We start from the raw sequence: 14,190 nt of genomic DNA, 5'->3' as shown, positions 1-14,190 counted from the left end.
TGGCAACGTCTCGTTTTCTTTCGTGTGGAGGTCAAATGGCCTGCGAGTTTCGTTTCTGTGCATATATATATATATATATATATATATATATATATATATGTATATATATATATATATATATATGTGTGTGTGTGTATATGCAGCTGATTTCAATGACAGATAATCAGCCAGCTCTGGAGAAGCCTGATAATGATCCTCACCTGCGTAGCAAATGGGAGACATGGAAAACCCGCTGGCCAGGGGGGCCTGAGGACCGGAATTGAGAAACGCTGCGAAACATGGTCATATTTGTACTAATAAAAAAAATACCTTACTTTACATGGTCTTTTTATTTATTTTTTATTACTTACTATCCATGCTTTTTTTTTTTTTTTTTTTTTTTTTAAAACTCCTTACTATATACATGGTCATCTTTTTACTAATAAAAAAAAAATACCTTACTATACATGGTCTTTTTTTATTTTTATTTTTTTTATTACTTACTATCCATGCTTTTTTTTTTTTATTTTTTTTTTTTAAACTCCTTACTATATACATGGTCATCTTTTTACTCATAAAAAAAAATACCTTACTATACATGGTCTTTTTTTTTTTTTTTTTTTTTATAAATAAAAAAATGCCTTACTAAACATGGTCTTTTTTTTTTTTTTTTTTTATAAATAAAAAAATGCCTTACTAAACATGGTCTTTTTTTTTTTTTTTATGAATAAAAAAATGCCTTACTAAACATGGTCGTTTTTTTTATATATATAAATAAAAAAATACCTTACTATACATGGTCGTTTTTTGTTTTTTTTTACACTTACTATACATGTTTTGTTTTTGTTTTGTTTTTTAAAAAACTCCTTACTATACATGGTTATGTTTGTACGAATAAAAAAAAAAATGCCTTACTATACATGGTCGTTTTTTTTGTTTTGTTTTTTACACTTACTATACATGTTTTGTTTTTGTTTTGTTTTTGTTTTTTTTAAAACTCCTTACTATACATGGTTATGTTTGTACGAATAAAAAAAAAATGCCTTACTATACATGGTCTTTTTTTTTTTTTTTTAATAAAAAAAAATGCCTTACTATACATGGTCGTTTTTTTGTTTTGTTTTTTACACTTACTATACATGTTTTGTTTTTGTTTTTTTAAAAACTCCTTACTATACATGGTTATGTTTGTACGAATAAAAAAAAAATTCCTTACTATACATGGTCTTTTTTTTTTTTTTTTATAAATAAAAAAATGCCTTACTATACATGGTCTTTCTTTTTTTTCACTTACTATACGTGTTTTTGTTATGTTTTGTTTTTTAAAAAAAATCCTTACTATACATGATCATGTTTGTACTAATAAAAAAAATACCTTACTATACATGGTCATTTTTTTTTGTTTGTTTGGTTTTTTTACACTTACTATACATGTTTTTTTTTTAAAAAAAAAAGCAACTCCTTAATATACATGGTCATCTTTTTACTCATAAAAAAATACCTTACTATACATGGTCTTTTTTTTTTTTTTCTTTTTTTTTATAAATAAAAAAATGCCTTACTATACATGGTCTTTTTTTTTTCACTTACTATACGTGTTTTTTTTGTGTTTTTTTTTTAACTCCTTACTATACATGGTCATGTTTGTACTAATAAAAAAAAATACCTTACTATACATGGTCTTTTTTTTCACTTACTATACGTGTTTTTGTTTTGTTTTTGTTTTAAAAAAAATCCTTACTATACATGATCATGTTTGTACTAATAAAAAAAATTTTGTTTGTTTGTTTTGTTTTTTACACTTACTATACGTTTTTTTTAAACTCCTTACTATACATGGTCATCTTTTTACTCATAAAAAAATACCTTACTATACATGGTCTTTTTTTTTTTTTCACTTACTATACGTGTTTTGTTTTGTTTTTGTTTTTTTTAAACTCCTTACTACACATGGTCATGTTTGTACTAATAAAAAAAATACCTTACTATACATGTTTTTTTTGTTTTTGTTTTTTTTTTATAAATAAAAAAATGCCTTACTAATGCCTTACCATGGTCTTTTTTTTCCCACTTACTATACGTGTTTTTGTTTTGTTTAAAAAAAAAAAAAAACTCCTTACTATACATGATAATGTTTGTACTAATAAAAAAAAATGCCTTACTATACATGGTCGTTTTTTTTGTTTGTTTTGTTTTTTAAACTTACTATACATGTTTAAAAAAAAAAAAAAACAACTCCTTACTATACATGGTCTTTTTTTATTTATTTTTTATTTTTTTAATAAATAAAAAAATGCCTTACTATACATGGTCTTTCTTTTTTTTCACTTACTATACGTGTTTTTGTTATGTTTTGTTTTTTAAAAAATCCTTACTATGCATGATCATGTTTGTACTAATAAAAAAAAATGCCTTACTATACATGGTCGTTTTTTGTTTTTGTTTTGTTTTTTACACTTACTATACATGTTTTAAAAAAACAAACAAAACAAAAAAAAAACTCCTTACTATACATTGTCATCTTTTTACTCATAAAAAAAATACCTTACTATACATGGTCTTTTTTTTTTTTTTTTATAAAAAAAATGCCTTACTATAAATGGTCTTTTTTTTTCTCTTACAATCCATGTTTTTGTTTTGTTTTGTTTTTTAAACTCCTTACTATACATGGTCATGTTTGTACTAATAAAAAAATACCTTACTAAACATGGTCTTTTTTTTTTTAATAAAAAAAAAAAAGCCTTACTATACATGGTTTTTTTTTTTTAAATAAATAAAAAAAAGCCTTACTATACATGGTCTTTTTTTTTTTCACTTACTATACATGTTTTTGTTTTGTTTTTAAAAAAAACAACTCCTTACTATACATGATCATGTTTGTACTAATAACTTTTTCTCCCAAAAAAAACGACCATGTACAGAAGGCTTTCTTTAAAAAAAAAAAAAAAAAAAAAAGACCATGTATAGTAAGGCATTTTTTTCTCTCCCAAAAAAACGATCATATATAGTAAGGCATTTTTTTTCTCTCCCCCCAAAAAAAGACCATATATAGTAAGGCTTTCTTAAAAAAAAAAAAAAAAACACACACCATGTATAGTAAGGCATTTTTTTTCTCCCAAAAAAAAACCCGATTATGTATAGTAAGGTGTTCTTTAAAAAAAAAAAAAAAAAAAAGAACACCATGTATAGTAAGGCATTTTTTTTTTCTCCCAAAAAAACGACTAAGTATAGTAAGGTGTTCTTTTTTTTCTCCCAAAAAAAAACGACCATGTATAGTAAGGCATTTTTTTCTCTCCCAAAAAATGACCATGTATAGTAAGGCTTTCTTTTATTAAAAAAAAAAAAAAAAAAAAACACCATGTATAGTAAGGCGTTTTTTTTTCTCACAAAAAAAAACGACTAAGTATAGTAAGGCGTTCTTTAAAAATTTTAAAAAATAATAATAATAAAAATAAAAAAAAAATAAAAAACCGACTATGTATAGTAAGGCATTTTTTTTTCTCCCCAAAAAAAACGACCATGTATAGTAAGGCATTCTTTAAAAAAAACAAAAAAAAAACCGACCATGTATCGTAAGGCATTTTTTTTCTCCCAAAAAAAACCGACCATGTATAGTAAGGCTTTTTTTTTTCTCACAATAAAAAAACGACTATGTATAGTAAGGCTTTCTTTAAAAAAAAATAAAAATAAAATAATAATAATTCACAAAAAAAACCTGACCATGTAAAGTAAGGCTTTTTTTTTTTTAAACGACCATGTATAGTAAGGCATTTTTTTTATTAGTAAAAACATGACCATATATAGTAAGGATTTAAAAAAAAAAAAACATGTATAGTAAGGTGTAAAAACAAAAAAAAACAAAAAAAACGACCATGTATAGTAAGGCACTTTTTTTCTCCCAAAAAAATGACCATGTATAGTAAGGCTTTCTTTAAAAACAAAAACAAAAAAAACAACAACAAAAAAAACGACCATGTATAGTAAGGCTTTTTTTTTTCTCCCAAAAAAACGACCATGTATAGTAAGGCTTTTTTTTTTAAACGACCATGTATAGTAAGGCTTTCTTTAAAAAAAATAAAAATAAATAAATAAATAAAAACGACCATGTACAGTAAGGTATTTTTTTATTAGTAATAACATGACCATGTATAGTAAGGATTTAAAAAAAAAAAAAAATGTATAATAAGGTATAAAAAAAAAAAACAAAAAAAAAAAAAAAAAAAGACCATGTATAGTAAGGCATTTTTTTTTATTAGTAAAAACATGACCATGTATAGTAAGGAGTGCATAATACTGAACAACTGTGTGTTTACAAACAATGTGTTAATTAACTAACATGACATCAACAGCTCATACCAGCAATGGTAATAAAAAATAACAATACCAGCTTGGGTAAAAGTCAAACTAGAAACAAAACAAGTCCACAAATGGCACATATCAACAATTCTAAGACACAAGCATACCAACAGTGGCGATAGATAGTATGGAAAATAAGAAGGCGGCAAGTATACTCGATCACAATAAGTTGATAACTTTTTGATCGCAAATACAAATAAATGGTCATTTTTAACATAATAAAAAGCATTAAAAGATGGCATTTTTTTAATAAAAAAAAAAGCCTTACTATATATGGTGATTTTTTTATATATATATATACATATATATATATATATATATATATATATATATATATATATATATTTATATTTATATATATAAAAAAAAAAGCCTGACTATATATAACTATACATGATAACATTTTGATCGGAAATACAAATAAATGGTAATTTGTTTTACATAATAAAAGCCTGACTATACATGGTCATTTTTAACATAATAAAAAGATTTGTTTTGATTTTTTTTTTTTTTTATGGAAAATAAAGGCTTACTAGACATGGTTATTTTTCTGTACATAAAAAAAAAAAAAAATTACAGGGTGCTCTTTTTGATTGAAGAAGAAAAAAAAAAACGATATGAGGTGATGGTTAGCTCACCGTGTTGCGCATTGCGTGTTGAGGCTTGTCCTTGGAGCAGGCGACTGGTTCGATTCCCCGACCATGCAGTCCCTTCCTCCAGGTCATTCCTGAGCTCTCCATTTCCTCGCCATTCGTAATCTGCCATATCAATGAAAGAATACACATGCTGATTTCCTTTTAACATAATAAAAACCTTAAAGATGGTCATTTTTTTGTGATAGATCATTTTTGGATACATGGTCTTTTTTTTTTTACCTAAAAAAAAAGGCCTTACTATAGCTGGTCATTTTTTGATTTGGGGGAAAAAAAAAAAAAAAAAAAAAAAAACTCGACTATTACGCCACTGCCTGTGGGAGGCACATTATGTGCAGTGTGTGCGTGCGCGGGCAAATCAATGCTCAGCAGCCATTTTGCTGGGCTGACCTTTAAAAGGTGCAAGAAAGCAATGGTGTGACATTCAAGCCAGAATGTTTGAAATCCGCCTCCCGGCGTGGATGCAAAATTTCTCATTTGTTTGTTTATTTTTGGGTTTCTTGCGCAAGAAAAGGTGACATTTGTCTGTCTTCGCGGACCCGCACTCGAGTGGCGGCAACAAGAGGCAGAAATGTCTCGCAGTTTGCGCTCTGTGGCTTGCTGACGACGAGCAAAAGCGTCGTCAAAGTTTCATGAGGTTTCTGTCAGCAAAAAGAACTTTTTTGCGATTGGACCGAAATGGGCGAAGATTCGCGAGCAGAGGTGAAGACGCTCCACGTGGAGGGTAAAAGGTTGAAGAGAATGCGGATCGCGACGCTTGACGACACGATGAGACGTGTTGCTCGTGTTTGCGAGCACTCGGGAGAATCGAACGCCTCCCCTCCAATCACGACATGAAGAGACGCAGGAAGGCAAGCAAGAAACGACGACGTCGTCGTGGGAGGGGAGAAAAAAAAAAAAAAAAACGAATGAAGGAGACGAGAGCAAAGGAGCAGAAAATTAAAAAGTCAACCATGAGAAGACGACACGTTTGCTTTTTTTGGTCGTTATTTATTTATTTAGTTATTTATTTTCCTCTTGCTGCTTGCAGGGAGGAAAAAAAAAAGTTGTCAGTGTCCAGTGTGTGTTCATTAAATTCACTTAATTTAAGGAAGGAATGAAAATGGAAAGGAAGGATGTGAGGAAGAAAGGAAAGAGGGACAAGAAAGAGGGATGAAGGAATGATGATAGAATTGGAGGAAAGAAAAGATCTGAGTAAGAAAGATAGATGGAAGCAAGTTAGAAATGAATGAAGGGGGAAGAATGAAAATGAGGAAGAGAGGGATGAAAGAAGGCAAGAAAGAAAGAATGAATGGTACGAGGCAGAGATGGAGGGAGGACGTGAAGGAAAGAAGAATGAAGAAGGGATGAAATAGGAAGAAAGGGAGGGAGGGAGGACGGCTGTGGGCTAAAAAGGAAAGAACGAAAAAAGAACAAAAAGAAAGAGAAAAAGGAAAGAATGAAAAAATAATTAAATCGAAAGAAAAGGAAAGAAAAAAGAATGAAAGAAAGAAAAAAGGAAAGAAAGAATGAAAAAGAACGGAAGGGAAAGAAAGAAAAGGAAAGAAAAAAGTAAAAGAATGAAAAATGAACAAAAAAGAATGAAAGACAGAAAAAGACAAAAAGGAAAGAAAGATTGAAAAAATAATGAAAAAGTAAAGAAAGAAAAAAAGAATGAAAAAAGAATGAAAGAGAAAGAAAAAAGGAAAGAATAAAAAATTAAAGAAAGGAAAGAAAGAAAAAACGGAAAGAAAAGGAAAAAAGGAAAGATAAAGAATTAAAAAATGAAAAGAAAAAGGAAAGAAAAAAGAAGGAAAGAATGAAATAGAATGAAAGAAAAGGAAAATGAAAGAAAAAAAGGCAAGAAAATGAAAAAGAATGAAAGAAAAAAGAAAAGGAAGTATTTTGGACTATTCCTCTCTCGATGACGTCTTGACATCGTCCAACTGACAACCTCATTCAAAAAAAAAAACCAAAAAAAAAAGCAGCGGCCCACCAACCGTCCAATCGGAGAAGAGAATAAAGCCGCGCTCATGGGAAAGCGGCGCCACTTTAACGGAATGAGACGAGACGTTGTTGCATGCAGCGATAAGACGATTTGGCAAGATCGAATCAAGACCAGCAAGTTGACGAGGGATCAGCGAGGAAGGAAGGAAAAACCAGCGCGAGATGTTGACGCTCCCCCAACAGATGGCGAAGGTCCGACAGACGGCTAACCGAGCGCGCTCGCTCTCGCGCTAGCCTGTCCGCTAAATTGACACGACACGCTGAAAGTAAATAAATAGCTTTCTAGTCAGCAAGAGCCAAAGTGGGTCAGACATCAAAGTAGCCACGGGAAAAGTTGCTCGAGCTGTCCACACATACGCGCTTGCTTACTCCAAATTGCTACTTCAACACGCACGCACACACGTCCTTTCTCCAAATTGCCTCATTCGTGTCTGCTGCTTCCTTCTCACGCGCGCGCGCACGCACGCACGCACCTTGTAAATTGCATTGCGCTAGCTGCCAGCGCACAGCAAATAACAGCAATCAGACTGTGTGAGTGCTCCGGACTCTCACACACACGCGAGCGAGGTTGAGTGGCGAGTGTTGTGATGCGAGGTCAACACGGTTCGGGTAAGCACTTGAGTGTGAAACGTCTCAAACCCCCCCCCCCACCCACCCACCGGCCCGCCCACGTCCGCATTTCCGTGTTGGGAAAAAATATATCCACACAAAATGGCAGGACAAAAGCAGACGGGCGCCAATTTCACCACTTTCTGACTATCACAGGCAAGACAGGAACAACTTTTTGTTTTGTTTTTTTAAATGTGAAGTATTCTACAATATTGTGCGGTAGTTTTTCACGTTATTTTAACAACATTTTCAAACTGGACTGGAAACTTCCTCTTATTCTTGACTGATGACATTTGCATAACAAATCAAGGTTATTATAGTTCAAAGGGAAGTCAAGTCAAACATTTTCTTGACAATGTGTGAAAAATCCATCTCAGGGGGGGCGGCCATTTTGTCACTTGTTGTCCACTGAAGATGACATCACAGGAAACGACCAATCACCCCTCACCTGTTTTCTGGGTTTGGTCATGTGATGTTTGCAAAGCTGAGTCGTGATTGGTCGTTCCCTGAGCAACTATGACGTCATCTTCAGTCGACAGCAAGTGGCAAAATGGCCGCCCCAAGATGAATTTCGCTGATTCATTCATTTTCCGCAAACACAATCTTTCAGAAAGCACATAAAAACAATTCAGTGTAAATGTGTTTTCAAATTGATTGTTGAAATAAAAACACGACAAGTCGCCGTCCAATCAAAATCCAGCCCACGTTAAGACAATACTTCCTGCAGTTCAAAGCGCACCGAAGCTTTCTATGGTTGAAATAGTAGCAAAACGCACACGCACGTACATTAAAGTTGTCGTAAGTCAAGCTGGAGGAACTTTTTGCAAATGCTGACAGTGCGTGTAAAAGTGTTAATGGCGCTTGTGGATTTCTTCTTCTCTGCGGCACAGCGTCAGCGCACTAATGATTTATTGAAGACGAGTCGCACGCTGATGGATGTGTGACTTCTTAAAGGATCGAAATGACTGCGGGAACGGCTCCTTCTTTCCTGGGCCCTCCTACACGCGCTCACTCATTGAGCACACACGCACGCACGCGTGCCGCACTCTGCAGCCGTGCGTCCTCCAACCAAATCAGAAACACTCGCCCAGATCCACATGCTAAATTGTAATCATTTTCCGTGAAATTGTATGAACTTATTTTCAACAGTGTCACTTGAGTTTGCTGCATTTGTTGTTGTGTTTTTTTGTCCAATCAGAATTCAGCCTCTGTGGTCGCTATGCTGATCTAATCTGCTCTCATGTCGAGTCAAGTATATTCTTAATGTGACATTTCAAACTAGAAACATTTCTGCAGAAATTTCGATTATGACTGCCGACTCTTGCAAGGTGGAAAGCCGCTTGGACTGAACAGTTTGCCAAATCCTGTTGAAATCAAGTACTTCCTGTTGAAATAAAGTCCCTTCCTGTTGAAATCAGGGCATTTCCTGTTGATTTTAGGCCACTTCCAGGTCACTTCCTGTTGAAATCAGGTCACTTCCAGGTCACTTCCTATTGAGGTCGTCATTTCCTGTTGAAATCAGGTCCGTTCTGGGTCACTTCCTGATGAAATCAGGTCACTTCCTGTTGAAATCAGGTCACTTCCAGGTCACTTCCTATTGAAGTCAAGTCATTTCCTGTTGAAATCGGGTCCGTTCCAGGTCACTTCCTGCTGAAATCAGGTCACTTCCTGTTGAAATCAGGGCACTTCCTGTTGATCAGGTCAGTTTTGGGTTACTTCTGTTGAAATCAGGTCACTTCCTGCTGATTTTAGGCCACTTCCGGATCACTTCCTATTGAAATCCGGTCACTTCCTGTTGAAATCAAGTCACTTCTTGTTGAAGTCAGGCCACTTCTTCTTGAAATCAGGTCACTTCCGGGTCACTTCCTACTGAAACCAAGTCACTTCCTGTTGAAACCAAGTCACTTCCTGTTGAAATCAGGTCAGGAGCAGCACAATGCTCATTAAATTAAAACGATGCACAAAGTGGTGTTAATGGTTTTTGATAAACTACACGACGTACATGATTGAAGGAGATGTGAATGTGTGTGCATGTATTATTATTATTATTTTTAATCAGAGCTTTCTTTCCGCGTTAATGTGAGAAAGCACAAATGAAGCCCGGCCGGTGTGACTGGGTTGCCATGGCGACGGCTGGCACCATTTCCGAGCCGGGCCACGCCGGATGCGTTTGGCGGAGATGGAGACGTTCGCCTCTTCTCGCACGGGGAGTGACGGACTGGATCACTCGCCATTCTTCTCACGCTCGCCGTCATTATGCCTCACAAAAGAAGAAAGTTTGCGTGTGATGCATTCGGGCTCCATCTGCTTTGCCACTTTTCATGCGTGATTTTCAGTGAATAAGCGTCAACTTGAGCTTGGGAGAACATCGGCTGCGTCTCCGCTCGGACGATGAATCAACTTTTCTTTTTGTCTTCTTACAATTGCAACAACGACTTGACAAAGTTTCTGCTTTGAATTGGGAGCAAAAAAGTTAGAGAAAAAAAGAGATACGAAAGCTACGTTTTGAACAAGTGAATTCACAAATAGCAGTTTGGCTGACAACATAAACTTACCAAACTTTCCTCCATTGATGGACATTTTTTTTTTTTTAGTCCTCAATTGATTTTGGTTCTGATGAAATATGAGGAAATACTTTTCATTTCCCACAAAATATTCCTCACATCCATCTAAAGCAAATATGACCATTACAAACGCTGGAATGCAACACAGCAAACTTCCTCAGATTTATTTAGTTTTTTTCCTTTTTTTGGTAGATAGTTCTTTCTTTGTTTTTCTTTTTGTAGATTTGTTTATTAATGTATTTATTTAATGTAAGGGAGCTTACAGATTTTTCCCATTCGCAGTCGGGCGCGATCTTCACCCTAGTATGATTTGCAAATTCCTTCTGCAAAACTTTTTTTTATTTTTTTTAAGCAATGTAATTTTTGACCGGTTGGCATATCAATAATCAATTTTTTTTTTTAATTGCTGCACTCTCTCTACAAAAAAGGCCAATGGAAACCCAACTTTTGTGGTTAGCATTAGCATCTGGTTCCGTTTCCAGTGTACACCGTCTTGCCACCTTACGTTATATACTGTCAATTTCCCGATGCGGCCCACTTGATTTTTCCAAGTTTTCCAACCATGCGCTAACGTGAGTTTGACACCCCTGGTTTAAACAGTTTCTTGTTTTGTACCAAAAAAAAAAAAAAAACTGTTTGAATGATCGTGATTTCAATTTTTTTTTTTTTACCAAAATAATTGTGATTATGTTTTTCTATAATCGAGCAGCCCTATAACGATGTTCTTCATTCTAATTATGACTTACACAAAAAATATATATTTTTTGTTTGTTTTTTTCCTTCTATCCAAAATCCTCTTAAGGTGACGCTGGCAGCATTTTCTGTTCTCTTCTAAAGCGGCGGACATTTGCTTCATTTGGCAGCCAAACGCTGCCATGGCAACAGCATGGGTTCAAATGATGCCCCCCCCCCAAATTGCTACAATGATTTCTCCCAGTGAAACCATCCGCAATCCACACAGCCCTCAGGGTTCATATCTGCGCCTCATCTCACTCCTCTGTTAATATTTACTTCCTCTCGCAGGGGATGCGAGCCTCTTACTTGCAAAGTCCCGCGCACGCGCACACACGCACACACGCGGGCCATTCCAACCAAATGAGAGTCATTCAACTAAACGTCCCCGCTGACTACTACAGCTGCCTCGGCAAGTGTGTGTGTGTGTGTGTGTGTGTTTTACGTGTCTTCACTCTGGTTTTGTGTGTGCGTGTGCTACACTGATAGCCAGCTGTCCCTTCAGGTAATGTCACGCTTGACAAGAGAACGAGGGAGACGGCGGGGAGAGTGGGAATTAAAAAAAACAAAAAACATTTAGGACTACTTCCTTCATGTTTTGCATTAATATTCCCAACGTGTGTGCGTTAAATGTCATTTTTATCTTTTTTTTCCTCTCGTATTTATTTGCCTGCATGTCATGGACGTAATGAAACGTCTCCACGAGACATCTCGAGGGCCGCTAGTCATTCATATAGAACAAGAAAAGGGCACAACAGGTGAGAGACACACACACAAACACACAAACACGCACAACCAGGAAGTGCACAAATTGAGAAAATGCTGCAAATGTTAAATATTTAAATCCACAATAGTTTGACAGCTGCTCGTGGAAGATAGCGCACACACACACACACACACACCTTGATGTACATGTACTTTTTTTTTTTTAGGTACATGTACTTTCATGCGAGAAAAGAAGTGCAACTTGTACAAACGAAGTACGACGAAAAGGATTCGTACGAGCTATCTATCCACCAGAGGGTGCTAGAACTGTACAAATGAAAAAAATCAACCTGACCTTTTTGAACAGATGTGCTGCTACTTCTCACAAGGGTTGTGGGGGGTGCTGGAGCCTATCTCAGCTGGCTTTGGGCAGTAGGCGGGGTACACCAATCGCAGGGCATAATTATATTATTTTTATTATTATTAATTTTTTTTATGCCCTGTGATTGGCTGGCAACCAGTCCAGGGCGTACCCTGCCTACTGCCCAGAGCCAGCTGAGATGGGCTCCAGCACCTCCCGCAACCCTTGTGAGGAATTTTTTTATTTATATTATTATTTATCAATAATTTGTATTTATTTATTGATTATTTATTTATTTTATTATTTATTTTATTTGCATTCATTATTTATTTATATTATTATTATTATTATTATTATTATTATTTTATGATTAATTCTATTGTAGATTATCGTGGATTTATTACCTGAGCAATATATCGATAATCGTGGTATCGTCATATCGTGAGATAATGGTTATCGTGAGCCTTGTATCAAATACCGTATCGTATCGTGAGGTAGCCAAGAGGTTCCCAGCCCTAATGATAACGACGATATATTGTGGGAGATTTAATATCGCGATATTGCCGGTATCGTTAATCCCTAATAATAATAATAGATAAGTGTGATCACATCTGTCTTTGCGACACAGATGACGATTCCCCAATGGGTCAAACTGCAGTAGTGTAGCGCCAACTACTGGCGAGGAAGACTTATTTGATGTCAGATTTGTTTGACTTATGCATTTTTTTTTTTTTTTGCATCTCATCTTGAGAACGATGACATCGCCGGACTTTTGCAGCTGCGCTCGCATTCCGAGCGACTGTTCCTCCTCGGAGCAAAACAGCTGACGCGCAGAACGTGCCAATCGATGATGCCCCTCCCCCCCCCAAAGGCAGTCGTTAGGGATCAGGAGCGAGCCCGACTTTGGAGGTAATTCCTGCCGCTTGACCCCGGCGGCTTGGCGAGCGTCAAGGGTCAACTCGTTCTCATCAAAGACGCCTTTCATGTGGAAACGAGGACGGACTCGAGCCAGCCGGCAGCTGCCCGACGGACACTTCATTAGGTACACAATCATGACACGATGCAAATCGACAAGTCATCATCAAGATGACTTGGGGGAGGTTATGGCGATTGTTACACTCGTAGGTTACAATGTCCCGCCCTGCATCCAAGTCAGCTGACCTTACTTGCAAGTTTTTCAAGATATAAGATGTCGCTCGGATATTTTTTTCTTGCTTTGACTAACGAGCAACAAGCACTGCAGGTTGGCACTCAACTCAATTGATTTCCCAATTTAAAAAAAAAAAAAAAAAAAAAAACTTTACTCATCATTAATACTATTTATCCAACTCATCTAAAAATAGACATTTAATTTAACCATAAAATATTTTTGTGGGGGAAAAAAAAAAATGCTAAAAATAGTTTCATCATTAAGTCACATTCCTGGTGAAAACACTGTCAAAAAGAGCTTGCTGCAACATGGCCATGGTTGATCTCTTATACTCTGCTGCCACCTGCTGGCCGTTTTTTTGGTAATAACTACCATTGCTTCAACCATTTTTCTTCAGTTCAGAGGCTGCATCAAAGCCTTCTGTATGCTCTAGCAAAAAACAAAAAACAAAAAAAAACATAATACGTCTTTGGGACACTTAAAACATAAAAAAAAAACGTATTTATACGTTTTTGGGAGCAAATGAGTTAAATATGCAACATTTAATCCGCTTTTATTTCATGTGTCTACAAAAGTGTTCTTTCCATTTACTAAATGACTAAAATGTCTGATGTTATTTGACATTCTCCTGATACTTGAGAGCGACAACACGTGCAAAAGATTCATTTCAGAAGTTTGTCAACATAAAAATGTCCCAAGATTGCCGTGACTGAAGAATCCGGCACTTTCACACGCATTTGCCATTCGCGCAGAACCCAGCAGAACCGCATGGCTCGTTTTCAAAACGGAGCTCCGAGCATGAACCGCAATCTTGTCACGGAAAGATGCTTTATTGATCCCCCGGGAAATTTGCAACAAGCGCATTTGATGCATTATTGATGATAATGATGGTCCGAAGAGGCCTCGCTGCCGTTTGGCGTTCGTGCGCCACATTAAGGCCTCAAACAATCACTTTTTTGCTAGCGCGCTCGCGACAAAGCTCGGCGGGGGGTAGTGGTGGCGGGGGGGGGGGCACTTTGTCGGCCCGCCGCAATCTTGCGGGACGCTAGGAAGCGGCGGAGGCTTTAATGGACGCATTAGAGAGAAGTGCAGACG

General features: G+C 35.7%; 1 protein-coding gene across 1 annotated transcript in view; it reads right to left on the bottom strand.

The window, feature by feature from the left end:
• Nucleotides 1-4,948: 4,948 nt before the first annotated feature.
• rbm45 (RNA binding motif protein 45) overlaps nt 4,949-14,190 on the bottom strand; it is a 58,079-nt gene continuing 48,837 nt past the window's right edge. The window contains exon 13 of the mRNA XM_077494483.1: nt 4,949-5,093. The gene's annotated coding sequence lies outside the window, so the exon portion shown is untranslated. The remainder of the gene's footprint in view (nt 5,094-14,190) is intronic.

Source organism: Festucalex cinctus, chromosome 14 (genome assembly GCF_051991245.1).
Source record: "Festucalex cinctus isolate MCC-2025b chromosome 14, RoL_Fcin_1.0, whole genome shotgun sequence".
Lineage (NCBI taxonomy): Eukaryota > Metazoa > Chordata > Actinopteri > Syngnathiformes > Syngnathidae > Festucalex > Festucalex cinctus.
This window is presented reverse-complemented; position numbering and strand designations above follow the sequence as displayed.